Source organism: Ranitomeya variabilis, chromosome 1 (assembly GCF_051348905.1).
Source record: "Ranitomeya variabilis isolate aRanVar5 chromosome 1, aRanVar5.hap1, whole genome shotgun sequence".
NCBI lineage: Eukaryota > Metazoa > Chordata > Amphibia > Anura > Dendrobatidae > Ranitomeya > Ranitomeya variabilis.
The window spans coordinates 919,806,968-919,834,680 of record NC_135232.1 but is presented as its reverse complement, the minus strand read 5'-3'; the positions used below and the strand labels follow the sequence as shown (position 1 = coordinate 919,834,680).

Genomic DNA, 27,713 nt, shown 5'->3' with positions numbered 1-27,713 from the left:
ACAAATTGCACAACAACTTTTGGGGTACAATTTCTCCTGTTACCCTTGGGAAAATAAAAAAAATTGGAAGCAAAAAGATCTTTTTTTTTTAAAAAAAAAAAAAATGATTTTTCTTCTTTACGGCTCTACATAATAAACTTATGTGAAGCACTTGGGGGTTCAAAGTGCTCACGACACATCTAGATAAGTTCCTTAGGGGGTCTAGTTTCCAAAATGGTGTCACTTGTGGGGGTTTCCACTGTTTAGGCATATCAGGGGCTCTGCAAACGATCCCAATTCCAGCCAATTTTGCATTGAAAAGTCAAACGGTGCTCCTTCCCTTCCGAGCTCTCCCGTGCGCCCAAACAGTGGTTTACCCCCACATATGGGGTATCGGCGTACTCGGGACAAATTGTGCAACAACTTTTGGGATCCAATTTCTCCTGTTACCCTTGGGAAAATAAAAATTGGATCTGAATTAAATTTTTTGTGAAAAAGTTAAATGTTCATCATTTTTTTATTTTTTTTATTTTTTAAACATTCCAAAAATTCCTGTGAAGCACCTGAAGGGTCAATAAACTTCTTGAATGTGGTTTTGAGCACCTTGAGGGGTGCAGTTTTTAGAATGGTGTCACACTTGGTTATTTTCTATCATATAGACCCCTCAAAGTGACTTCAAATGTGATGTGGTCCCTAAAAAAAAAAAATGGTGTTGTAAAAATGAGAAATCGCTGGTCAACTTTTAACCCTTATAACTCCCTAATGAAAAAAAATTAGTTCCAAATTTGTACTGATGTAAAGAAGACATGTGGCAAATGTTATCTATTAAGTATTTTGTGTGACATATCTCTGTGATTTAAGGGCATGAAAATTCAAAGTTGGAAAATTGTAAAATTTTCAAAATGTTTGCCAAATTTCCATTTTTTTCACAAATAAACGCAGGTCGTATCAAATAAATTTTACCACTATCATGAAGTACAATATGTCTCAAGAAAACAAAGTCAGAATCACCAGGATCCGTTGAAGCGTTCCAGAGTTATAACCTCATAAAGGGACTGTGGTCAGAATTGTAAAGATTGGCCCGGTCATTAACGTGCAAACCACCCTCGGGGGTAAAGGGGTTAACATTGAGTACGCAGGCCATGCGGATATATGCGGATGCCTCCGCATGCGTCGTCTTGAAGCTGCGCTGACCTGCGTCAAACGCAACATGTTAGGATTTTGTTGCGGTCGGCGCAGCTTGAAAACGAAGCATGTGGAGGCATCCGCATACATTCGCATGGCCTGCGTAACCAATGTTAAAGATAGGTACGCCGGACGCATGCAGACGTAGGTGGAGCTGAAGGAAGAGGTGCGGCAGTGGGCGGGGCTTCACGGAGGAAGAAGGCTGCCGTCCGCAGCCCTGCCTAGCGCTAGTGTGAAGCTAGCCTTAGCCTTACTGTAGTGACTAAAACTATGTGCCCACTTTCAGGAAAGTGTGCAGAATTTTCCCGAGCAAATCCGGACTACTTTTGCAGGAAATCCGCATCTGTTTTTTTCGCCTTTTTTTGTGCGTTTTTTTCCAGAGCTTCCCAATGCAATAATATAGCTAGAAATCCGCAAAAAATCTGCAAAATGAATAAACATGCTAAGTTTTTTTCCGCGATGCGTTTTTATCATGGAAAAAAACGCAACATGTGCACAAAAATTGCGGAAAGCATTAAAAGTGATAGGATGCTTAATGTAAACGTTTTTGCAGCGGAAAACCGCCGAAAAAACGAGGAATAAAAACACGAAAAATCCGCAACTTGTGCACATAGCCTAACAGGTTTATATTTTGACCTCAACTAAAACTGTCAACTATATTTAATCTAGTAAGAGTTAAATACTGTATCTAGGTTGATATTTTACAGAAAAACAATTACAGGGAGGCCCAAATTGTATATCATTGTCTTTAGTATATGAGCAATAGATAAAACTATTCCTATTTGGTTCCTAATGGTCATTGTTTCATACTACCAGTGGTGAACATATAGCCTCCTCATCACTACAATAAATACGCCTGAGAAGAAAACTGACCAAACCCAATGATACTGGCAGGACTAGTCAACTGTCTGATGTATGTGGTGAACAAAAAAAAAACCATAGCGTGAGGTCCACAATTAAGGCAAAAAACAAGAGCGAAAAAAAGACCCGTAAAAATCACTTAAAGATAGGGTAGGCAGAACGCAGACAGAGGCGGAGCTGAAGGAAGAGGCGCCGCAGTGGGTGGGGCTTGACGGAGGAAAAAGGGATTGATTTCCCGTTGTCAGATTCCTCACATGGCGCAGTCAGTGCTGGCGGCAGCATATGATGGGGTGATGTGCTGAGATTAGCGGCACTATGTCTGATCTCAGAACATGACGGTCTATAATAGGCGGCTCCTGTACCCACGCCATCTCTCCAACGTAACTGTACGTCACATTGCAGTAAATCACCTGCAATCTTGACGTACAGTTACATGTTGCTGGAAAGGGTAATATTGAGCAAAATTTAGTATGTTGGCTGCAACTTTATAATAAGTCCTACCAGTTGCAGAGATGCTTTGGGCACCCGTAGTCCAGGCCTGTCTTGTCGTCATCTATGCGGTGTGTGACGCACAGGTGTTGTCTCACCTCCCCGTCTATTCATAAGCTGAACCTAGGATCTCGAAAACTCCTGAAATTTCCGTAGCTCCTCTCCACTGCTGGAGACCATGAACCATGGACCTGGATTCTTGAAGCACTCCGCTCATTTCGATAATCAAAACCATTAACCCTACTGCTTTTTATGAGGTTTATAAATCCTATCGCACCTGTTGGTCAATTAGTTAATAAGCATATATGTACCGTTATCCGCTGTGATCCTTCCTTCCTATACTCGCTCTTCTCTCCAGCTCACATTCCTTCTGCCTTTCTCTTCGTTCTCAAGACAAATCGACAATTCAGTGTATATACTAAACCAGGAGATAAATTTGCCAGATTCTGATGAAGATTAAAATCTCCTGTCACTGCCTGCTGATGACAGATTGTAGTTTGCGTATTGACACAATGTGCAAATCCATAAGAATGTAAAATTATTTTTTTGAAAACTTTTTAACCGCTTCATGACATCTGAAAGTCGGAATTGGGTGTGCGGAGTGGGTTCACGCGGTGAGCTTGCCCATACCCAAGCAGGTGGTGAACTGTGTCTTACATCCAGAGCCTGCCTCTAACAGTCAGAGATGGAGCTCCGCCCGCGATTGTTAAATGGGTTAATTGGCCCCGTCATCAAGGGGCTAAATTAAAGGAAATTATTTTGTCAATATTATTACAACACAAAGTGCATATGTTTAAGGGTATGTTTCTACGTTCAGGAAACCCAGCGCTTTGGACGCAGCGAATACGCAAGATAAATAGACATGCTGCAGTCTGGAAAGACGCGCCGCATGTCCGGTTACGCAGGGCCGCCGGATGCAGCCCTGCACACATATTGGAGACGGGATTTCATACAATCCCCTCTACTATGATGTAACATCTGAACGCTGCTGATTGGATGCTGTGGCTGCACGCAGCGTCCAATCCACAGCAAATCCTAAAGGTTTCCTGAACGTGGAAGCATACCCTTAAGTTTTGTCCGCCATCACTCACTTCAACATGAGATGAGCAGTGCTTAAAAAAGGAGTAACTTTATAGTATTGCTCTTGTTTCCTAGATTACCAACCACCCTGCGTACTTTCAAGGGTGGACAGTCTCCTAGGTAAGAAGCACAAGGCTTACAAGATTGGCTTCAGAGCTTGCAAATGCTGCTCTGAATCTGGCCTGATCCGACTGTCATCAGTGCCCCTGCGCTATCCTGATACTGCTGTTTACATAATGGGGGAGAACACAGGTTGGGCCAGTGACACAGCCATGACATTGGTCCGATCTGTCAGTTAAGCTGAAACTAAGGGGCAGAGGAGCGGTTTGATAGAGGAAAGAAGACCGGACCACCCATTTAATGAATTGTAAAGGTGCAGAAGTGTTGGCAAGTATGTGTAGATTGCATGTCATTGGCACCAGTTGCCTCTATCTGGGCAAATTAGTGGTACCAGGCAAAGCCTCATAAAGGATATTTCAGCCAGAGAAAGTAAGTTAGGCTATGTGCACACGTTGCAGATTTCCTGTGGATCCGCAGCGTTTTTTTCCGCGCAGAAACGCTGCAGATCCGCAAGTGATTTACAGTACAATGTAAATCAATGTAAAAAAAAATACTGTGCTAATGGTGCAGAAAAATCCGCACGGAAAACGCAGCGGATTCAAAAAAGCCCATGTCAATTCTTTGTGCGGATCTTTTCCATAATAGAACTCCACAGGGGTAAAAACGCATGAAATCCGCAGTAAATCCGCAACAAAAATGCACAGTCCGCAAAAAAAGCTCAGATTTTGACCTGCGTTTTCTGCCAAGAGATGTAGAATCCGCACAGAAAATTCCCCAGGCAAATCTGCAACGTGTGCACATACCCTTAGGCTGCTTTCACACTAGCGTCGGTACGGGGCCGTCGCGCTGCGTCGGCCTGATGTACCGACGCATACTGTGAAAAAAATGCCCGACGTGGGCAGCGGAAGCAGTCTTAGGACGCTTCCGCTGCCCCATTGCAAGGTACGGGGAGGAGGGGGCGGAGTTTCAGCCGCGCATGCGCGGTCGAAAATGGCGGACTAGACGCACAAAAAAAGTTACATGTAACTTTTTTTGTGCCGGCGGTGCGCCAAAACACGACGCAACCGTCGCACGACGGTTGCAACGTGTGGCAATGCGTCGCTAATACAAGTATATGGAGAAAAAAACGCATCCTGCGAGCAAGTTTGCAGGATGCGTTTTTTCTCCACAACGACGCATTGCGACGTGCAGTGCCCGACGCTAGTGTGAAAGTAGCCTTAAACCGAACATCTGTAGGGATAATAATTGATAGGTCGGTGTGGGTCCCACTCCCCACTCCAGACATCTTTGACTGCCCAGCCACGGCCAGGAGGTGTTGAGTGGTGCATCACTGCGCACATGTGCCCTGTCACTCCAATCAACACTGAAGATAACCAAAAGCAATGTAGCCTTGATTATCTTCATCAGTGTCACTTGAGTGGGGTAGACAGGTGCATGACCTCAGCCAGGGATGAAGACCATAGTCAGAAGGTCTCTATTATGGTGATTGGTGGGGGAGACAGTTATGGGGTTCACACCGATATAACAGTTATTACATATCCAATTGATAAGTGATAAACACTGAAGTTGGAATACCCTTTCTAAGATGCTAATAATCCATTCAGACCTACAGTGGTAAGATTTTTTTCCTCATAAATTCCACTTTTATTCGTGACTCAAGTTTCTTACCATACACCAGACATTTTGTGTATCAGATCTTGGGTTCAACAAGGGGATTCCTATTATAATTTGTGAAATGTTTATCAGCAAAAAAAAAAAAAGTTTTGCTTTATCTTTAACTTTGAGAATGGGGCAAAGGTACCCATGCTCAACCTCTGCTTCATTCTTTGTCTATGGGACAAGCAAAGCACAATGCGTGGCTATGTACGGTTTATGGGACAGCCCGAAAAGAAAGCGATGATCTAGCATGCATACTAACACCCCTAATTTCCCAGAGTTCAGGCCCCCAGTAGTGATCATCCCTTTCTTTCGGCCTATCCTTTCCCTATATAACTTTTTTTGTTAAAGAAATTGCAAATTATCATTTACATTAAAAATAGCAACAGGGCATGCCTGGCATATGTTATGTTCCTAATATTAAGTATATGGAGCAGACAGGGGCAAGATATTCCACTTGGCTGATGCCCAAGATAAACCATGTGCCTGTCGGTTTGCATTTTAATATGAGTAGTCTTCTGTTTTTCTACCTGATCCCTGTTGATATTGAGATGCACTTAATTGATTTTAGACTTAGTGAAGATCTTTATTTTACTGTAGTTTTTTTTTTTTTTCCGTAGCTCATCATCATGGCTCCAGAGTTTTCAGTCTGCACAAGAGCCTCCTGATATACAAAGACTAACTGAAAGGAACCTGTCGTTCGGTTTTATCCCCACAAAAGGGCTTTTCTCGCTAGTGAATTAATCCAAATACCCATGTCATCAAGGCTTGTGCGAGTGCGGCAAAGATTACTTCTAGGGACACTTGCTAGAGCAGGGTACGCCAGTCCCTTGTCTTTCCTTATCCGCACTACTGCGGAGAACTGTTGTGGTGCAGAGGATATAGACTTGCACAGAAAACAGAGTCATGATTTAAAAATCTTTTTGACATGTTTTATTCACAGCAGAACATAGGACACAGATGAAAAGTTGAACGTCAGACATTTTTCCATTTCATTCGAAAAAATGTAACTCGTTTAGAAATTGGCAGCAGCACATCTCAAAAAAGTCGGGCTAAGGTTAACTAAAGGCTGAAAAAGTAAGTGCTACTAATGGCCATAAAGCCTGAGTTCAATTTTCAATGGTCCAATTGTCACGTAATTAACATTAATAAAATGAATTAAATTAATAAAAAGAGCATGTTGGAGAGGCCAAGTCTCTCAGAAGCAAAGACGGTCGGAAGTTCATCAAACAATGTCTTAAAATTGAGGGACATTTTTCTGAGATTACTCCACAATGTAAAATTGCAAAGTCTTTAAATATCCCACCATATAAAAAACATAAGATCATTGAAAGAATCGAGAGATTCTGGAGAAATCCATGTGGAGAAGGTTGGCAGTCAATAATTGATGCTTTTGATCTAATGGTCCTCGGTTGGCACTGCATTGACCCCTTCCCTATGGCATGGGCAGCTTACACATTTTGAGGCATTATCAAGTGTATATAGAGATTTTACAATAATATGTTCCCAACGTCTGTCAGGAAAGACCATGCATAATTCAGCAAGACAAGGCAAAACCCCCATACTGTATCCATCACAACATCATGGCTTCACAGAAGAAGAGTTCGGGAGATGAACTGGCCACCTGCAGTCCAGACATTTCACCAATAAATAGAAAACATTATGGAGCAAAAATTCCAGCACAGAAATAGCAGAACTGTTGAGCAGCTAAAATCCCACATCAAACAAGAATGGGACAACATTCCTCTCCCAAAACTCCAGCAATTGGTCTCCTCACTTCCCAGATGTTGAAAAAGAAGAGGGGATGCTACCCAATTGTAGACATGGCCCTGTCCCTACTGTTTTTGATGTGTTGCTGCCTTCAGGTTCTAAATATGTTTCATTTTTGTTTTTAAATGAAATGGAAAAATGTCAAAAATTCACCTTCTGTGGTATGTTGTGAATAAAATAAATATATATATATATATATATATATATATATATATATATATATATATATATATATATATATATATATATATATATATATAAGCTCTAAATCATAGCACTCTTGTTTTCTTTCCATGTAACATCATGTCCCGACTTTTTTCAACTTGGGGTTGTTGGAGATACAGAAGCAGCCGAGTTATGGGTTATCTTTCGGTTGAGCAAAGTGGTCAACCCTGGTGACTAGGGATGGGCTGATTGGTGGAAGTTCAGGTTCTGGTACCTGACCCGTACTTTTTAGAAAGTTTGGTTTGGTTACCAGAACAGTACCCAAACTTCCACCAGAGACCGAACCCCACTGAAAATAATGGATACCCGACCTGCTAAAAAAAAAATATTTGGCCAGAAATTCACTGCTGACATCTTTTTTGGTTATATTTTAATAATGATGGAAAATATTGCATTGCTAGGCCAATGAGCCTGACAGCATGGTTCAGGCTCTTGAGTGGTGCGGCTTGCTCACAAATTCCACGGTAAGGGAATATTTAGAAAGTCCTTGCTTCTTGATGTTTTCAGTGCAATGAATTCTCAACTTTGTTTTTGCAGCTTGTTTTGGTTGCCACATGTATTCATAATGCAGATGCTTGACTATAAGCAGATGGTACTATTGTAGTTGTGTTTCAGATCGTATTAATCTAAAGCACACTTGGTATTCAAAGCGACTTTTCAGAATAAGCTATCATATGTGTCCCTCGCCCTTTCCCCATGGTAGCTCTATCTCGAATTCTCTCTGATGTAATGGATGGAGACCAGCTGCTATCTCCTTTCCAGGACCCAGAAAGGAGATCCTGCTCCGCTATTTTTCAGAAGTGGCAGCATGGAGGACATTATACATCAGTAGTGAGCAGTGTAGCTGTGAATCTAGCACTGGGATATGTAAGCACTGCTGCTTCTTTCTGCTAAATGTTTCTTTGTCTCTGTACCTTTACCTGCCTCTAGCAGCATGCTCATCACCCCCTCTCCATAGGTTTCAATCATCAACTTGTAACCTAGTCCCTAGTTTCAGTGAGCTGAAAGTCTGTCTCCTCTCTCAACACAGATTTTAGAAATATTCCTGATCAGTACAGGAGATGAAAGGGGGAATGTGGCTCTTAAGTGGAGAAAGAGGCATTTTTCTCTTAAGAGATACTATTCTATTAGTTTAAATTTTAATTATTTTTTTTATAAAGTTTGTCAAAGTGGCTATTTTAATAAAATATGTAAAATGTGTGTATATATCAGGTTTTTTTTGGGATGTTCTGAGTATTTCTACATCGCCATAAATTATTAATTGTTCCACGTTATTTATAACAAATCTCAATGTCATATTATTGTCTGTGACCTGAGATTAATAGAGGCGCACAGTGATAAAAGCGAGTGACATCTACAGCCCCTGTGAATTTTTCATAGTCTTTAAAAGCTCGGCACGAAAACAAGGCTCCTTTCACGCATCGGGGCAGTTTTGTCTGTGCTTTGTGCATCTCACAGTGTGGTTTAGTATTGATGTAGATTTAGCCATAGTAACCTGTATATGATATTCAGCAGTAACAAGAATGGCTTTGAGACGCGGATGCTGTTCTCGACCTTTGTGCTTTAAAATTGTTTTTGTATACAGTTCTGCAGGAGGTTTCCTATTCCTATGCATACAGTGCACTCATATCGCAGGCTGGAAATTTCCACTGCAAGCTTGGATAATCTGAATATATGATCAGAATTGAACTCGTCGGCTTCTAACAGTTTGGAAATCTGAAGTTAGGAGATAAGACTGTGTTCGTTCACCGCAATGGAAGCTTATATGGCCATTTCTGTCCCAGTGCATTGGATTTTCCTTCTCACCCAGGTAGAGCGGTCAGGAAGCATTTAGCTCAAGGACAAATAATGCATTACGTTCTCTGGAAAACTCCAGTGTTTTTAGAGTGTGGAAGTGTGAAATCGGCTGTAGACGTGACGTGATGTCTGGCTGCAGACCTGATAAGTACTGGATTATCAAATATTAACACTTTTGGGAAGTCATAGAAGTTGAAAAAAGTGATGTTCTACCGGTAGAGAACCTTTGAAAAGAAAGCCCCAAGTAATCTTCGGTAATTTATCTGCCTCCTTGCTGTGCCAGAGTCTTGGAAAATTTGCCCTGGTATAGACTGATAAATCCAGAATTGCTGAGTTGGGTTGTAGGAAAGCTAAATGACAACCCCTTTGCATTGTTTCTCAGCTTTCCCGAAACCGATCCATGAACTACAGTAAAGAGTAAACAAAACGTTTAGCACCTTCTCAGGTGATATTTGCTGGGAATTTTTGATTCTGATCTTTACTTGCTCCACCTTGTAGGAGGGAGATGAAAATGACTGCAGGGCACTGAGTGGAATGTTCACACCTGGTGACTAGAATGGATCCTTGTGCAGCCAGGGTCCAGGTTAGTGCTCTCTGTCTGTGCACAGAAACAGCACAAATTTTCTTAATTTCTGCGTTTCATTCACCAGTCTGGTTTGACGTCATATGTGCGTCTCACCAGCCCACCTAATCATAAGCTGAGCTTGGCATCAAAGAGGGTAAGGAAATTCGCTCTGCTCCTGTCCACGGCCAAAGAGCACTGACCTGGATTGTGGACAGGGGATGGGTGAACCACTCTGCTTATGTTGGTTTGTGCCTATCGTGATATCACAAATGTATTATATTGTGACCACTTTTAGTCACCAGATCATACCTAATTGCCAAATAAAGGTGCGCCCAACTGCCGTCACTCATCTCTTCTGGGGCGATGGTCGCCGCCCCCTGCGCGCTGTTCTTCTTAAATCCGGCGCCTGCGCTGTGCGTGCCTGCCTGTGCGGGCAGTGCGGCCACCCTGTTACTGAATCCCCGCCCCGCACTGTGTTATGCATTATGCACAGTGCGGGGCTGGGATTACTGGGCATGCGCACTGCGCTTGTCAGACGCTCCCCCAGGTTCCCCGCTTTCCAGCGTCGGTCTGTGCAGGAATCTGCCCAGGAATCCCCGCCCCGCACTGTGCATAATGCATAACACAGTGCGGGGCGGGGATTCAGCAACAGGGTGGCCGCACTGCCCGCACAGGCGCAGTCAGGCACCCGGCATCTGAGCTATGACGGCCAATGAACACTGCGCCTGCCCCAGGCAGGCACGCACAGCGCAGGCGCCGGATTTAAGAATTACAGCGCGCAGGGGGCGGCGACCATCGCCCCAGAAGAGATGAGTGACGGCAGTTGGGCGCTTCACAGAGGAGGCTTCAGACCTGCCTCCAGGTACAAAGACAGGTATTTGGGGAAAATTATAAAACGCTTTATTGAGGGAATAACAGCAACAAAAACTAAAAGAGCCACCTTGTTAGACTGCAGCATTACTACTGCACAAGGTGGCTCTTTTAGTTTATAACGGCTGGAGGGGTGACAGTGGCCCTTTAAAGATGGAGAAAGATCTGAAGTTATTCTTTTCGGAATTAGTTTTTATTTATTTTTTTTAAATGACAAATTTGGAATTTCAACCTGGGTTGTGTAGCTTTTTTATATGCACTGTATCTGTTATTTTGTGAGGTCGCAGTGGACACAGGGTAGAAAAATAACCGCAGGAATTTTGCAGTTATCATCCTGCTCCTGACCCAGGAACGTGATGTGCATAAGGCCGGGGTCACACTTGCGTGTGCAATGCGAGAAACTCACGCGTGTCTCTCGTTTAATACCCGGCTCTGTTCAGACCGGAGCATTCAGCTGCATAGAAATACATGCAGCCGCACACTCTGGTCCTGAGTACTGCCGGGTATTGATGCGAGAGACTCGTGCAAATTTCTCGCATTGCACACGCAAGTGTGACACCGGCCTAAAAGGCAATTCAGCACCAAACATACCAAAACCATGATTGTTACTGAAGATGTCTTTAAGAAGATGTTACATTATAATCTGCAGATAAATCATTTAAACATCCTTCTAATTCTGGAAATATTGTATTTGAGACCCCCATTTATCTTCCGTAACCAATCTGCCATAAAAATGAAAAGAAAAAAAATTCTCCCAGTTCCGTCTGCCTTAAAAGGATTTTCTGGTAAGGGGAAATTACAAGGACAATCGAGATCCACACTGATCGCTAGAATGGGGGATTCTGTCCATTTGAATGGCGCAGCAGTTCTCACACTCAACCACCACTACATTAATTTGCTATTGAATGTAGCCATTTGTGGAGATTTTGGCAGTCTAAACCCTCCTGATCTAGAAATTCTTTTTTCCACTGTAATATTCCCTTACGGACCCCTATCAGCCAGCCTCCACCCCCACCAATTACTGCCCTCGTCACACATATTACTTATGTAGGCTTTCTGTCTTAAGAGTAATTGTCGGTTCAAGTGACTTTGCAAAATAAGCCGCCATATATGTATATGTGAGATGTAATGATATCCTAGTTGTCATATGACTTGTATTTTACATTTCTCTCCAGGTTTCCCCTCTAAGGCCTATTTCTCTTATTTTCAGTTGTCTCTGAGTTAATGGATTGTCTGAGTCAATTGTAGATTGTCTCGCATACAGCAAGCGCAGACAAAGGGATTACTGTTTTGTTGTATACTGCAGTACTAAACAGTGTAGCTGTGAATCCAGCATTTGGTTACATTAGTATACATAAAGCAGCAGCATAGTCTAGCTTTCAGAATTCATATACCACAGTGTGGGACTTTTTTTTTTTAATTTAATCATGGGCATTTTGTTAGTATATTAAATTCAGTGGGCTCACTGTGATTTATTTATTCAGGGCACATTTTTATTTAATTGGGAAATCGAGAATTCTTGTGCTCAATTATCATACTCTGTCCTGGATAGAAATGAAAGGGATAGAATATTTGCTCTGTAGAATGATGACGGGTGGCACAATTATTGCTTCTGAAACAACTGTTTGTTTTTTAACACTGTTAGCTTACAGTCAAACATGTATTTGCATTACACTTTTTTTCTCCCTCAATATTTGAAAATCACAGTAAGTACCGTATATACTCGAGTATAAGACGAGATTTTCAGCCCATTTTTTTTAGGCTGAAAGTGCCCCTCTCGGCTTACACTTGAGTCATTGTCCCAGGGGGGTCGGAGGGGGAGCGGCGGCTGTGACATACTCACCTGCTCCCGGAGCGGTCCCTGCATCTCCGATGCTGAAGCTGACAGCTTCTTCCAGCGTTGAGCAGTCACATGGTACCGCTCATTACAGTAATGAATATGGACGTGACACCACTCCCATAGGGGTGGAGCCGCATATTCATTACTGTAATGAGCGGTACCGGTGACCGCTCAACACTGGAAGAAGCTGTCAGCGCCCGGGGAAGACCATCTGGGAAGCTGCCAGGGACCGCACCAGGAGCAGGTGAGTATAATGGGGAGGGTGAGCAGCATTGTGCGATATTCACCTGTCCTCATTCCACCGCCGGGCGCTGCTCCGTCTTCCATATCCTCTGCTGTGACGCTCAGGTCAGAGGGCGCGATGACGTGGTTAGTGTATGCCCTCTGACTGAACGACAGTGCAGAGGACGCAGAAGACGGAGCGGCGCCCGGCGGTGGAACGAGGACCGGTGAGTATTGCAAGTGCCGGGGGCCTGAGCGACGAGAGGTGAGTATGTATGTAATTTTTTTTTTTCTTTTTTAATTGCAGCAACAGCATATGGGGCATAATAGTCTATGGAGCATCTTATGGGGCCATAATCACCATTTGTGCAGCATTTCATGGGGCAAATATCTCTATGGAGCATCTTATGGGGCCATAATCAGCATTTGTGCAGCATTGTATGGGGCAAATGTGTCTATGGAGCATCTTATGGGGCCATAATCAGCATTTGTGCAGCATTATATGGGGCAAATATCTCTATGGAGCATCTTATGGGGCCATTATTAACCTTTGTGCAGCATTATATGGGGCATATTTTAATATGGAGCATCTTATGGGGCCATCATAAATTTTATAGAGCATTATAGAGCATTATATGGGGCGTATTTTGTATGGAACATCTTATGGGGCCCATCATGAACTGTATGGAGCATTATATGGGGCTCCTGATTCAATATGGATATTCAAAAACACTTAACCTACTGATGTCTCAATTAATTTTACTTTTATTGGTATCTATTTTTATTTTTAAAATTTACCGGTAGCTGCTGCATTTTCCACCCTAGGCTTATAGTCGAATCATTAAGTTTTCCCAGTTTTTTTTGTGGCAAAATTAGGGGTCTTTGTTTATACTCAGGTCGGCTTATACTCGAGTATATACGGTATTTGCTTTTTTAATATGATTTTGGATCTGTGTTGCAAAAGATGCATCACGAATCCATCATACGAACGCATTGTGTGATCGTACACTTAGCTGTACCGAGAGGTTTAGTTTCACAAGACACTCATATAGCAGTGGGTTAACCTGAGTTTGCACTTGATCTCTATATTCAGCTTGTTCTGCTGCTGTATTTGTGTAATGAGCTTGGGTTGTATGGTGTATTTCTGTGAGGCTATATCCACACTTGAGTTTGGACATTCCATTTGTTCTATTTTTAGGAAGATGAAATCCAAATTAATGTGATTAACTGATGTGCTGCACAATTGATGAAAGTAGAAGCTTTGGGATCCTGCTGATTAAATGGCGTCTGTCTGGATTCTGATGTGTATCAATTTTTACAATGAAACAGGGAACCCAAATGTATCTCATGGAAAAAAAAATCTGAGTTCTTTGCTTCTGTTTGCACCAATTGTGCAACATATCCATTTTATATTGTATTTCTGTTTATTTTTCTAAACATCCAATGAAATGTCCAAATGGAAGTATGAACTTATACTTCTGAGTATCGAGTGCTGTATTTAATAGCTTTGTTTGCGTGTTGTATTTATTTTATAAGCTTAGTTTTGATGCTCTGTCCACAGTAAGCACTATTATGGTGCTGTACTAATGTGAAGAGCCTGGTTTTAGTACTGTATTTGTTTTTGAACCTGGTTCTGTTGCTGTATTCATAGCCGATATGTAAAGTCTACACACTCCTATTAAAATTGCAGGTTTTTGTCATGTAAAAAAAAATACCAAGAACTTTGTTCACCTTCAAAGGGAACCTTTCACCAAGTTTGGCAGATATGAGTTATGGCCACCATCTTTCAGGGCTGATATAAATCATTCTATAATGTCCTCCTTCTTGGTTCGTGTGGATGAAGCGTCCCTGCATCATCCACAGAAGTCTCCTCAGCATCGTGCTCATGCGCAGGCATATTTCTCTGACCTGTAGAGGCCAGAGCAAAGTACAGCAGTGAGCAGGCGCCGGGCCTCTCTGAAATTTCCTGGCACCTGCACATTGCAGTACTTTTCCCTCAACAGGGCAGAGAAATACGCCTGCGTAGAAGGAAGACTGAAGATGGGAAGCGCCAGACCAAGAAGAGCGACACCCCTCGGACTGGACCGTGCCGTCGGTGAGTTTAGTAAAAGCTCTTTATCTTCTCTTACAGGCCCGGTTGGGGGCTTATATACAGCATTATAGAATGACCCTGAAAGGTGGTGGTCGTAAGTTATATCAACCAAACATGGTGACAGGTTCGCTTTTAAAGGGGTTTTCCTGGACGTCTTCATTTATGGCCTATCCCCAGGATAAGTCATCAATATCTGATTAGTGGTTTAACTCCTGAAACCCCTGCCGATAAGCCAGGCAAAGGGCTTGATGATGAAGCTGCACTGAGCAGCAGCTCCATCAACTGTATATTCTTCAAGGCCGGGTACTGCTCATCTGCTCCTATTCAAATCTATAGGGGACATATATGCAGTACCCGGCCGCGGCCACTATGCAGCTTCGCAACTGAGCATGTCTGGCCATCTGGACCATTCCTGGGTTGCCTGGCACTCATCAGTAAACAAGACTGTTCTAAAACTTAGTCTTCACATATGTCTGGGTCCACTGCAACCATCTCTGCTTATGATCACTATTTAGGGGTAGCTGAATGGGAAGTTTATGCACACCTGCAAGCCTCTAGAGGATCCTACACCTTGAGCTTTACGAGAATCCACAGGCACCAGCAACTTCAAATACCTTTTTGCTCCATCTCCTCTTGAACCCCTGACCCAGTTGCTTCTCTCCTCTCCCTGTCAGCGACTTTTGCCGTGACTGATGAGTCATACAGGAAAATTTACCTTTTGTTTCTTCATAGAGCTTAGAAGGATTCAGCTACTCGGTATTTAATCACATGATGTCATAGACCTAATGGAAAAGAGATTAATTAGCTGGGTAGAAAGGAAAAATGAGCAATTGTAAGCAGGGCTGTGGAGTCGGTAAGCCACAGTTGCGACTCTGACTCTGACTCCGACTCCTGGATTTTATCAGGTTCCGGCTCCGACTCCTTCATAAATGGCCAATTCGTAACAATAAATTTACTGTTGTAAAATGTTAACATCGTGCTTATTCAGTTTCTCACCATCATATAAGTAATCAGACCACTTAGAGCAAAAACTATATTAATTAGAATATAGCAAATAACTTTTATAAACTTTTCTAAACTCTTGTAAGTAAATATGCAATAACAGTTATGCAGTTAATAAGAAGAAATCTATAAATTTGTTCTCAGAAAAAAGTATTGCCTCTGTCAGATCCTCCTTCATGGATGCCCTCAAATCTGATCTAATTTTTTTGAGAGCAGAGAACAACCTCTCTACACTAACTTGGGTTGGTGGCAAAGCAGTAACCACTCGGGCAACATCTCTGACAATGTCAGGATACAGAGGAATCGCTTGTTGCACTGTTATTTTTGATGAATGGTCAAATTTCTCAATTTCTTTTAGTGCACATGAAAAAGTCTGCTGAAATGTACTGGCTGTGTTCTATGATGGGGATGACTCGTCTTCTATGCGGGAACGCTTTGCACGGTCCTTGTGATCCAAATATTTTTCGAAATTAAATTCTTCATCAGTTGATGAGGATGAAGATGTGGCAGGACGACCAAATTCTTCTTGTTCCTCCTGACTGTTCTGCAACCCTTTCATCCTTACTGCTATTTCAGACAGAGCTTCTTTTCCTTTAGTTAGCTGTTGATCATCTAGAAGAATCCGATGTATTGGGTCTACATAAACAGCTGCCAAAAGAATGTTATTTTGTAATAGTAGCTCCTCTCTCCATTTCATTGATGTAGCAATGCCACTTGCAATTAACCCTCCTCTTTTGGACAGGCGAAACATCAGGTTCTTCCACTGCTTTAAGAAAATACCTGGAGTTAAGTCCTCTGCTTGTAATTTTTTAGTCACTGTAAATGGGTGCTCTAGCAATTTTTCCAGCTCAGTCACCTGATTCCACTGACTTTCATTTAGCGTCAGTTGTGGGTTAGCCATGTCTACAAGAAAGGTTTTCAGTTCAACCAAGCGCTGAATCATTAAGTAAGTACTGCCCCATCGTGTGGCTTGATCAATAATTGCCCCTTTTCCTGCACGTCTCAACTTAGGGGTTCTGGCAACAGTAGCCAATTTTCTCACCTTGCCAGTCAGTGCAGCAGCTTGTCCTTCTTGCAGACTGTCTCTTATAGCCAGCTGTAGCGTATGCACAACACAGCGAATGTGATGAATGAAAGAACGTATTGACACCGTTTCAACAAGATCATCTAAACTATCATGTTCACGCAAAAGAGAAACAATTGACCGGCACTGAAGGAGCTGTCATAAATTACCCCAGCTGCGGGATTGAATCCTGAAGGCTAGACGGACTAAGGGTACTGTCACACTCTGCAACTTTCCAACGATCATGACCAGCGATACGACCTGGCCGTGATCGTTGGAAAGTCGTTGTGTGGTCGCTGGGGAGCTGACCGCTCTCCAGCGACCAATGATGCCGAGGGCCCCGGGTAACCAGGGTAAACATCGGGTTACTAAGCACAGGGCCGCGCTTAGTAACCCGATGTTTACCCTGGTTACCATCGTAAAAGTAAAAAAAAAACAAACAGTACATACATACATTCCGGTGTCCGTCAGGGTCCCTCGCAGTCTGCTTCCCGCTCTGACTGAGTGCCGCCGTAAAGTGAAAGCAGATCACACGCTGTGCTCTGCTTACTTTCCGGCCGGCAGTCAGTCAGAGCGGGAAGCAGACTGCGAGGGACCTGACGGACACCGGAATGTGAGTATGTACTGTTTTTTTTTTTTTTTTTACTTTTACGATGGTAACCAGGGTAAACATCGGGTTACTAAGCGCGGCCCTGCGCTTAGTAACCCGATGTTTACCCTGGTTACAAGCGAACGCATCGTTGGATCGGTGTCACACACACCGATCCAACGATGACAGCGGGAGATCCAGCAACGAAAGAAAGTTCCAAACGATCTTCTACGACGTATGATTCTCAGCAGGGTCCCTGATCGCTGCTGCGTGTCAGACACAGCGATATCGTATGGATATCGCTGGAACGTCACGGATCGTACCGTTGTAGCGACAAAAGTGCCACTGTGAGACAGTACCCTAAGCTTCCACTGAAGATAGGGAGGTGCTTTGCAAATGAAGTAGGCAATCCATATGTATGCGTAGAGACAAAAAAAATGCAGCACTCACCCGAATTCTTCAACTGTGTAAATGTCCTTTATTCCACATGACAAGTCATTCCAAACGTGGCACGATACAGGCTAAGGCATGAGAAGGGAGCGGGAGCGTGCAGAGACAAGACAGATGATGGGCGTTTTGCGCAAAGGCGCTTCTACGGGTCCATGTCTCTACGCATACATAAACTATCATGTTGCTGTTCATCTGAAGCAACTTCAGTTTGCTCCTCAATTACAATACTGTGTTCCTCTATTTCAAACATTCCTGTGTCTGTGGACCCAGAATGTTCTTCTAGCTACTGGTCACCATCATTACTCTCATTCATTAGCTTAATAGTACTTATCATATTTGAAGCATTGTCAGTTACGACAGAAAGAACTTGCTCTTTTTTAAGTTCACAGTCTTGCAGAACCTTTTCCACCAAGACCTGGAGAAACTCACTGGTGTGATGAGCTTTGGTGTCCTTTACTGCCAATGTCTTGGTAACTATTTCATTTTTGTCACAAACAAATCGGACATTGATGGCAAAATAGTTCACTCTGTGACGTGTGCAGGCATCCATTTAAAGAAACAGAAAGAGTCCCTTGAGAGTTTTTTTAAGTTCTTCCTTTTGTTTAAAAGCTTCTTCGATTACTAATTTTATAATACTCTCTCTCTCCAGAGAAACACCAAGCTTGCGGGCCATTTGCCCATTCAGACACACAAAAGCTGGTCGTGAAAATAATGAAATAGGCACACTATCCTTTACAACAAGCTCTATGATCTGTTTTTTTAAATGTATCTACTGTACTGTCATTGTCACAGTAACTTTGTCACTGACAAAATATCTTGCAACTGATGGCTGCAAAGTTCTCTGCTCCTTTGTTTGGCTGGAAGAGCTGGGCACTGGTTCATTGGTTTGGATGCAGTCTTTCTCATCCACTGCTTTCAGTACTTCTGGATGAAAGCGCTGTAAATGTCTCTTTAGATTAGAAGCTCTGGTAGGAGCATTTTTATCTTTGCCTGAATAATATGCACTGATCTTGGCTTCACAGCATTTGTTTTCGTCTGGATCATTTGTCATACACTGACAGACATAATGTTTTCTATCTTGAGTGATGGTGAAATGTTCAAATACAGCTGATTTAATGTGATGCTTCTTTGACATTCTCAGGTTTTTAATTCTGCATTCACAATCCAAATGACAATTGTTTTTTCTAAAAACAATTGTACAAAATTATTGCCATGTCGTACAACTGATATAGTGGTCAGTAAGGCTACGTTCACATTAGCGTTAAGCTAATGTGTGTCGGGTTTGCGTCGGCGACGCAGCGGCGACGCATGCGTCATGCGCCCCCTATACTTAACATGGGGGACGCATGCGTTTTTTTTTGTTGCGTTGTGCCACACATGCGTCTTTTTTGCCGCAAGCGTCGGACCAAAAAAACGCAACAAGTTGCATTTTTCTTGCGTCCGATTTTCGGCAAAAAACGACGCATGCGTCGCAAAACGCAGCGTTTTTGCGTGCGTTTTGCCGCGTTTTTGCGTGCGTTGTGCGTTGCGTCGCAGACGCAGCGGCGCACAACGCTAGTGTGAACTTAGCCTAATACTGTTATTCCTCATGTACTCACAGTTAACTGATGCAAAGTTTGTTGAAAGGATAATACTTCTTACAGTCTTCCTCTTCTGAGTAGCAGCTGTGAGATGCTTGGAAGACGCACACCTAGTAAACATCTAGTCTAGAGGAGGAGCTTTACTACTAAGAATTTGCAACACTTTTTCACTTTCAGTTTCATACATTGTAAGTAGGGGGGTTGGGGCACCATGAGGTTAACCAAGTATAAGATTAGATAAGGGCAGTGGAGAACAGTGACACACAAGAAGTAAGAAATGTCTCTATCCCCAGCAGAACTGCTTATCACTGTTGTTCATAGTTTGATAGAACATATATATTTGAGTAACATTTATAAAATTCATATGAAAGTTCAATTATGAAATACTAATGCATTTTTTTAAAAGCTGGAGTGGGTACATTTCTACCGACTCAGACTCCAACCAGAACTAACTCCGACTCCGACTCCACACAGCGCTGATTGTAAGCAGAAAAGTCAGTATAAAATGGACCAACTCTGACTCATAAAATATATAATAAATTGGGTTCAGTAGTTCAGTGCAGGATGTACTGTAAATGTTTTAATGTTTTCATAATATGGGAAAGTCATGATATATATATATATATATATATATATATATATATATATATATATATATATATATATATATATATATTATTTTTTTTTTAAATTGCCTATGCAGCATCAATAGTAAAAAGATCTAATGTTAAAAATAATAAAAAAACAAAAAACCTGCTATTCTCACCTTCCGTCGTCCGCCGAGGCGCGCGTGGCTGCCACCAGCTAACGTTCCCAGAGATGCATTGTGAATTTACCCAGAAGACTTAGCGGTCTCGAGAGACCGCTAAGTCATCTGGATAATCTCGCAATGCATCTCTGGGAACGGAAGCTGGCGGCAGCCTCACGCGTTCATCGACACAGCTTCCCTGGATGACGGAGGGTGAGTATATAACAATTTTTTATTTTAATTATTTTTTTTTAACAGGGATATGGTACCCACACTGCTATATACTACGTGGGCTGTTATATACTGCGTGGCTGCTATGTACTACGTGGGCTGTGTTATATACTGCGTGGGCTGTGTTATATACTGCGTGGGCTGTGTTATATACTGCGTGGGCTGTGTTATATACTGCATGGGCTGTGTTATATACTGCGTGGGCTGTGTTATATACTGCGTGGGCTGTGTTATATACTGCGTGGGCTGTGTTATATACTGCGTGGGCTGTGTTATATACTGCGTGGGCAGTGTTATATACTACGTGGCTGCTATATACTACGTGGCCAGTGTTATATACTGCGTGGGCTGTGTTATATACTGCATGGGCAGTGTTATATACTACGTGTCTGCTATATACTACGTGGGCAGTGCTATATACTACGTAGGCAATGTTATATACTGCCTGGGCTGTGTTATATACTGTTTGGTACGTGGCCTGTGCTATATACTATGTGGCTGCTCTGTACATACATACATACATACATATTCTAGAATACCCGATGCGTTAGAATCGGGCCACCATCTAGTGTCCTATAAATGTCTTTTCTGTTCCTGATCTAAGGATCTCTGCTTTTAGCTGAGATGAATCTGTGCTTCACTTTATGTATGTGCTTAGTGGTGATCAGTGCTGTTGAGTCAGTCAGGGCAATTGAGGAGTCAGTGGTTTGGCTTACCAACTCTACAGACCTGTAAGTACACAATGCTATAGAATATGATGACTGTAGTATATTAAAAGGATAAAACCTTGATGAGAGGAGTGCTTCTATAAGTAACTTTTTGATGACCACCTCCACAGTGTTCCATGGTTTCTCTAATGGCTTGGAATATTTTTAGACCTTTCTTCTGACTGATGACTTTCAACAATCAGATCCCTTTGCTGTTGTAATCTTTTTACTGAGCGTGTCTTTTGCTGTAAAATACAACTCAGAAAAGGTCAGGAAAATCCTACTAGAACAACTGAACTTTAGACTCATAGCTGCGTATGGACTACTATTTAACATGTGTTTAAATATGATTGGGTAATTCTGAACACAACCTCACGTCCCATTGTAAGAGGAGGGTGTTCACACTTATGCAACCATATTATTTTAGTTCTATTTTCTCTTTCAAAATGATTTGTTTGATTCTCAATGGATTTGTACAGATCATAGTTGACAGTTAAGGTGGAAAAAGCTCTGAAAAAAAATAAAAAATAAATATATATATATAATATATATATATATATATATATATATATATATATATATATATATATATATATATATATATATATTGTCTAAGGGATACTTCCGTCTGTCTTTTTTTTCCCAACTTCTGTCACGGAAATCCCGCGTCGCTGAATGGTCTCGCCCAGCTGCCTGTCATGGCTGCCGCGCCCAATCAGCGATGGGCACAGTCCGATTAGTCCCTCCCTACTCCCCTGCAGTCAGTGCCCGGCGCCCACTCGCTCCATAATCCCCTCCGGTCACCGCTCACACAGGGTTAATGCCAGTGGTGACGGACCGCGTTATGCCGCGGGTTACGCACTCCGTTACCGCTGCTATTAACCCTGTGTGTCCCCAACGTTTTACTATTGATGCTGCCTATGCAGCATCAATAGTAAAAAAAATCTAATGTTCAAAATAATAATAAAAAAAAAAACCTGCTGTATTCACCCTCCGTAGTCCGAGGATGCGCTCGCGCCTTCCGCCAGTTTCCGGTCCCAGAGATGCATTGCGAAAATACCCAGAAGACTTAGCGGTCTCTCGAGACCGCTAAGTCTTCTGGGTAATTTCGCAATGCATCCTGGGAATGGAAACTGGCGGCAGCTGCCCGCACATCGCCAGTGCGCCGTTGGATCCCAGGAGGTGAGTATGTAACTTTTTTAAATTTTAATTCTTTTTTTTAACAGGGATATGGTGCCCACACTGCTAAATACTGCGTGGGCTGCATTATATACTACATGGCTGCTATATACTACGTGGGCAGTACTATATACTACATGGCTGCTATATACTACGTGGGCAGTACTATATACTACGTGGGCAGTGTTAGATACTGCGTGTGCTGCGTTATATACTACATGGCTGCTATATACTACGTGGCCAGTGTTACATACTATGTGGCCTGTGTTTTGTACTGCGTGGGCTGTGCTATATATTGCGTGGCCTGTATTATATACTATGTCGCCTGTGTTATATACTACGTGGCTGCTATATATTGCGTGGCCTGTGTTATATAGTACGTGGGCTGTGTTATATACTGTTTGGGCTGTGTTATATACTGCGTGGCCACTGTTATATATTGCGTGGCCTGTATTAACGCATCGGGTATTCCACAATATGTATGTATATAGCAGACACATACTATATAGCACAGGCCACGTACTATTTGTCTGCTATACACTACATGGCTCCTATATTCTACGTGGCCTGTGCTATATCCTATGTGGCTGCTATATACATACATATTCTAGAATACCCGATGCGTTAGAATCGGGCCACCATCTAATATATAATGTATATGTAAATATGTGTATAAATATATATGTGTGTGTGTATATATATATATATATATATATATTTTATATTTATTTAACACGACCACCTGGCAATCTAACGAGTGTATAGATTTTTGATATCCACTATGAGCCTGGTTCTGTATTGTATGAGCTTGTCCGGTTGCTGTAGTTGTTAGTGTTGCAAACCAAATTTTAAGCTTGGAGTGGGCATACAAGTTTTAGTAATTTTGAGGAAATAACTGTTACATACTATAATATTTATTTAGAATGCGGACCCTTAAAGTGAGGCTATGTACAAGAGAGGGCTTGTCCCACTTCCTCAAATGTGTGTAATTTGCTATGGTCTTCCAGGCTGTGCAAGGATTATGGAAACAAAAACAGCAAGTCAAGGTGGAGGTTTCAGGGACCATGTTGGTTATGTGGGGCATGAAATCAATGGGATGTTTAATGTCGCTTATGGAGAACACCACCATGTCTCAGCCTGTTGATAACACCCACCATAAGGTGGGCAAGGTCTATTTCAAATGTCAGATAATCTCAGTATGGTAGTATCACGAGCAAAATTGGGATTTCTTCGATACACTATGATGGTTTCTCTTGCGCCTCTCCCTTTTCACTTTGGCACCTATAGTTTCAAGGTTTGATTGCTTTTTCTTTCTGGTCAGACTTCTAATATTAAAATGTATTGGGTCTGACTCCAGTAATACAGACTCTGAAAGTGACAGTGAATGCTGCTATTAGTGATATATAGCAAGCTAATGCTCCTGGTGCCCAGGGTAATGCTGGTTCTGCCATTGCCCATGTCATGTTAGTATGATGATGGGTGATAATGGGGTTATAAGAAATAAGAGTGTGCAAGGAAGTGACATGGGGTGATAGGGAATGACTAGAGATGGCACGGAAAGAACGCAGGTGATGTGAAGTAACTGAGCGTGACAGGGAGTGATGAAGCGTGGTGAGAAATAGGAGGACAAATGGGTTAACAGGTTAAATAGGGTATAACAGAAAATATTAGAGTGACGTAGCGTGAAGGCAAAGATGACTATTGGTGCAGAACCAGTGCTACAGGACTCTATCTATCTATCGATCTGTCTATTGATCTATCTATCTATTTATCTATCTATCTATCTCTCTATCTATCTATATATAAAGGTGTGGCTCCTTCCACAGGACAGCATTACACAACATTTTAACGTTGTCAGTAATTCATTGTATGAAGCAGTAAAAGAGCAATCGGATGGAGAATCCCAAATAGGAAAGGAGAGAGATTTGCATCACTGCACACTGTCTTACATTAGTTCTATATGTATTTACATTTTTCACCCTAAAAACATTTAGCTTCTAATTTTTTTCTGTTCAGATGTCTCCAAGTTAATTGTTTTAGTCTGGAGCATTGTGTATGCCACTCTGCAATTAAATCGATCATATCGACCCTGTAATCCTTTTGATGTTAAAGGAAGCTGATCATTTCTTTCATAAAAATGTGCTCCAATTGACAACTTAATGGATGTCCGTTCTCCACATTGCAAGGGGGCTGGTCTGGTACAGTTCATTGACCATACTCCTTTTGTTAACTGGAAGTGTTTATTATAAACGTTTTATTTAAAGGGGACATATCACTTCATAGGTCACGCCATAAAGTAAAAGGAGACCAAGATATAAATGATGGCTCAAATTTATGATTATGGAAAGTTTTCTTATCTAGTTTGATTTTTACAGCTTTGGACCTTTAAGAAAAGGAGACTTGAGTTGGCAGAAGTTGACTTTGTTGTCTCAACAGTTAGACAGTTTTGAGAGACTTCCTGCTTCTAAGCTGGGAGACTCTGACACTTTACAAGCAGCTATGTCCTCCTTATAGTAGATTAACTCTTCTCTCTGAAAGCAGCTCTTAATACATCCAATTACATGGCTGATTAATTAAAAAAAAAAAAAAAAAAAAATAGAATATTGTTATTTAAATACAGACACCTGGCAAAAGGTGTGATTTTGTTTTTCATTCATTTGCTGGTTATTTGGATATAATTATGAAGTCACAAAGTTTATAGCTAACTTTTGGCTAATTATTTTGAAAAATAAGTGAATTGCTTCCCTCAGTATATTCTTTGGACTTGCAACTTTACAAAAAGGCTGAATAAACAGACAAAGAGCTAGTAAAATGAAAGGGGATTTGAACTAGGACCCAAAGCTTCCACATAATCACCAAAAATACTTCTAGATACAGTGGGTATGGAAAGTATTCAGACCCCCTTTAAATGTTCACTCTTTGTTTCATTGCAGCCATTAGGTAAATTAAAAAAATAATAATTTTTTGGCTCATTAATGTACGTTCTGCACCCCATCTTGATGGGAAAAAACAAATGTAGAAATTTTTGCAAATAAAAAAAAAACAAAAAACAAAATATCACATGGCCATAAGTATTAAGACCCTTTGCTCCGACACATATTTAGGCCACATGCTGTCCATTTCCTTGTGATCCTCCTTGAGATGGTTATACTCCTTCATTGGAGTGCAGCTGTGTTTAATTAAACTGATAGGACTTGATTTGGAAAGGCACTCACCTGTCTATATAAGACTTCACAGCTCACAGAGCATGTCAGACCAAATGAGAATCATGAGGTCAAAGGAACTGGCCAAGGAGCTCAGAGACCGAATTGTGGCAAGGCACAGATCTGGCCAAGGTTATAACAGAATTTCTGCAGTACTCAAGGTTCCTAAGAGAATAGTGGCCTTCATAATCAGAAGTCTTCCTAGACCTGTCTGTCCAGCCAAACTGAGCAATCGTGGGAGAAGAGCCTTGGTGAGAGTGGTATAGAAGAATCCCAAGATCACTGTGGCTGAGCTCCAGAGATGCAGTGGGGAGATGGGAGAAAGTTCCACTAAGTCAACTATCACTGTAGCCCTCCACCAGTCGTGTGTTTATGGCAGAGTAGCCATACGGAAGCCTCTCCTCAGTGCAAGACATATGAAAGCCAGCATAGAGTTTGCTAAAAAAACACATGAAGGACTCCCAGAGTATGAGAAATAAGATTCTCTGGTCTGATGAGACCAAGATAGACCTTTTTGGTGATAATTCTAAGCGGTATGTGTGGAATATACCAGGCACTGCTCATCACCTGCCCACTACAATCCCAACAGTGAAACATGGTGGTGGCAGCATCATGCTATGGGGTGTTTTCCAGCTGCAGGGACAGGACGACTCGTTGTCATTGAAGGAAACTTGAATGCGGCCAAGTACAGAGATATCCTGGATGAAAACCTCTTTGAGAGTGCTCTGGACCACATACTTGGCCAAAGGTTCACCTTCCAGCAAGACAATGACCCTAAACACACAGCTAAAATAGCAAAGGAATGGCTTCAGGACAACTCTGTGACCACTCTTGACTGGCCCAGAGCCCTGACCTAAACCCTATTGACCATCTCTGGAGAGATCTGAAAATGGCTGTCCACCAACGTTCACCATCCAACCTGACGGAACTGGAGAGAATCTGCAAGGAAGAATGGCAGAGGATCCACAAATCCTGGTGTGAAAAGCTTGTTGCATCATTCCCAAGAAGACTCATGGCTGTACTAGCTCAAAAGGGTGCTTCTACTCAATACTGAGCGAAGGGTCTGAATACTTATGACCATGTGATATTTCAGTTTTTCTTTTTAATAAATTTGCAAAAAATTCTACATTTTGTTTTTTTCAGTCAAGATGGGGTGCAGAGTGTACATTAATGAATTTTGAATTTACCAAATGGCTGCAATGAAACAAAGAGTGAAAAATGTAAAGGGGTCTGAATACTTTCCGTACCCACTCTGTCTTAAGCTCTATAACCAATTTTAATCTTTAAAAAGTGTATTGAGGAGTAATTCACCACACTTTGATGACTCACCAGACAAAATCTCTTTCCAGTTAGTGTTTACCATTTTTTTTTTATGGTAATAAGAGAAATTTGTTGATTGGATATCTGGTCCTAGTTTTCTACTGATTTAAACTTGTGAAATTTCGCATACTGAGGAGTATGTTCTGGAAACAAGACTGAGTCTTACTGGCTGAGAGACTCTCATACTTAATATACCTTTGGCTAATGATTCCCATACACCTTTCTTAGCTCTCACTCGTGCACCTTTATTAGATGACTATAATGCTCCTGTGCGCTTGGCTTGGCCGAGCTAGCTTGTGTATCAGTGGGAGGAGGGCTGTAAGCTGCCAATAACACTGCCAGCAGTAGCTTATCTTCTGTGTGAGCAAAGAATTGGACATGTTAAAATCCATCATGCCTGATTCTTCTTTCCTCTAACATCTGTTCTTAACTTGTTTTCACAATCCCTTTATCGCCTATCCATAGGATAGATTATAACTAGTGATGAGCGAATATACTCGTTACTCGAGATTTCTCGAGCATGATTTACATCTGTTAGCCAGCATAAGTACATGTGAGGGTTGCCTGGTTGCTAGGGAACCCCCACATGTAATCAAGCTGGCTAACAGATGTAAATCATTCAGCTGCGGCAATAAAAACTAAATCTCCGAGCACTAAAAAATACTCGGAGGACCCCCGAGCATGCTCGAGAAATCTCGAGTAACGAGTATATTCACTCATCACTAATTCTAACTTGTTTATCAGTGAGGTTACAACTGCTGGGACCAGCACCGACTTTCCTTATGGCAAGCCCATCCCTTAGGGGCCTTCCCATTCCTTATTGGCTCTTTTTATGGCAGAAAAAGAATGATTGGAATGGCAGTCATTCAGGCGTACTGCTTCTCCATTCTAATGGGGATTAAAATGCCTGATCGGGGATAAAAATTCCTATTTCTGCCGATTGCTGCAGG

The 27,713-nt window shown here is 42.0% G+C and overlaps 1 protein-coding gene across 2 annotated transcripts in view; it reads left to right on the top strand.

Annotated features, from left to right (window-relative positions):
- The window catches only part of ANKRD50 (ankyrin repeat domain containing 50), a 78,868-nt gene that overhangs the window by 12,057 nt on the left and 39,098 nt on the right, over positions 1-27,713 (top strand). The gene's annotated exons all lie outside the window — the stretch shown is intronic.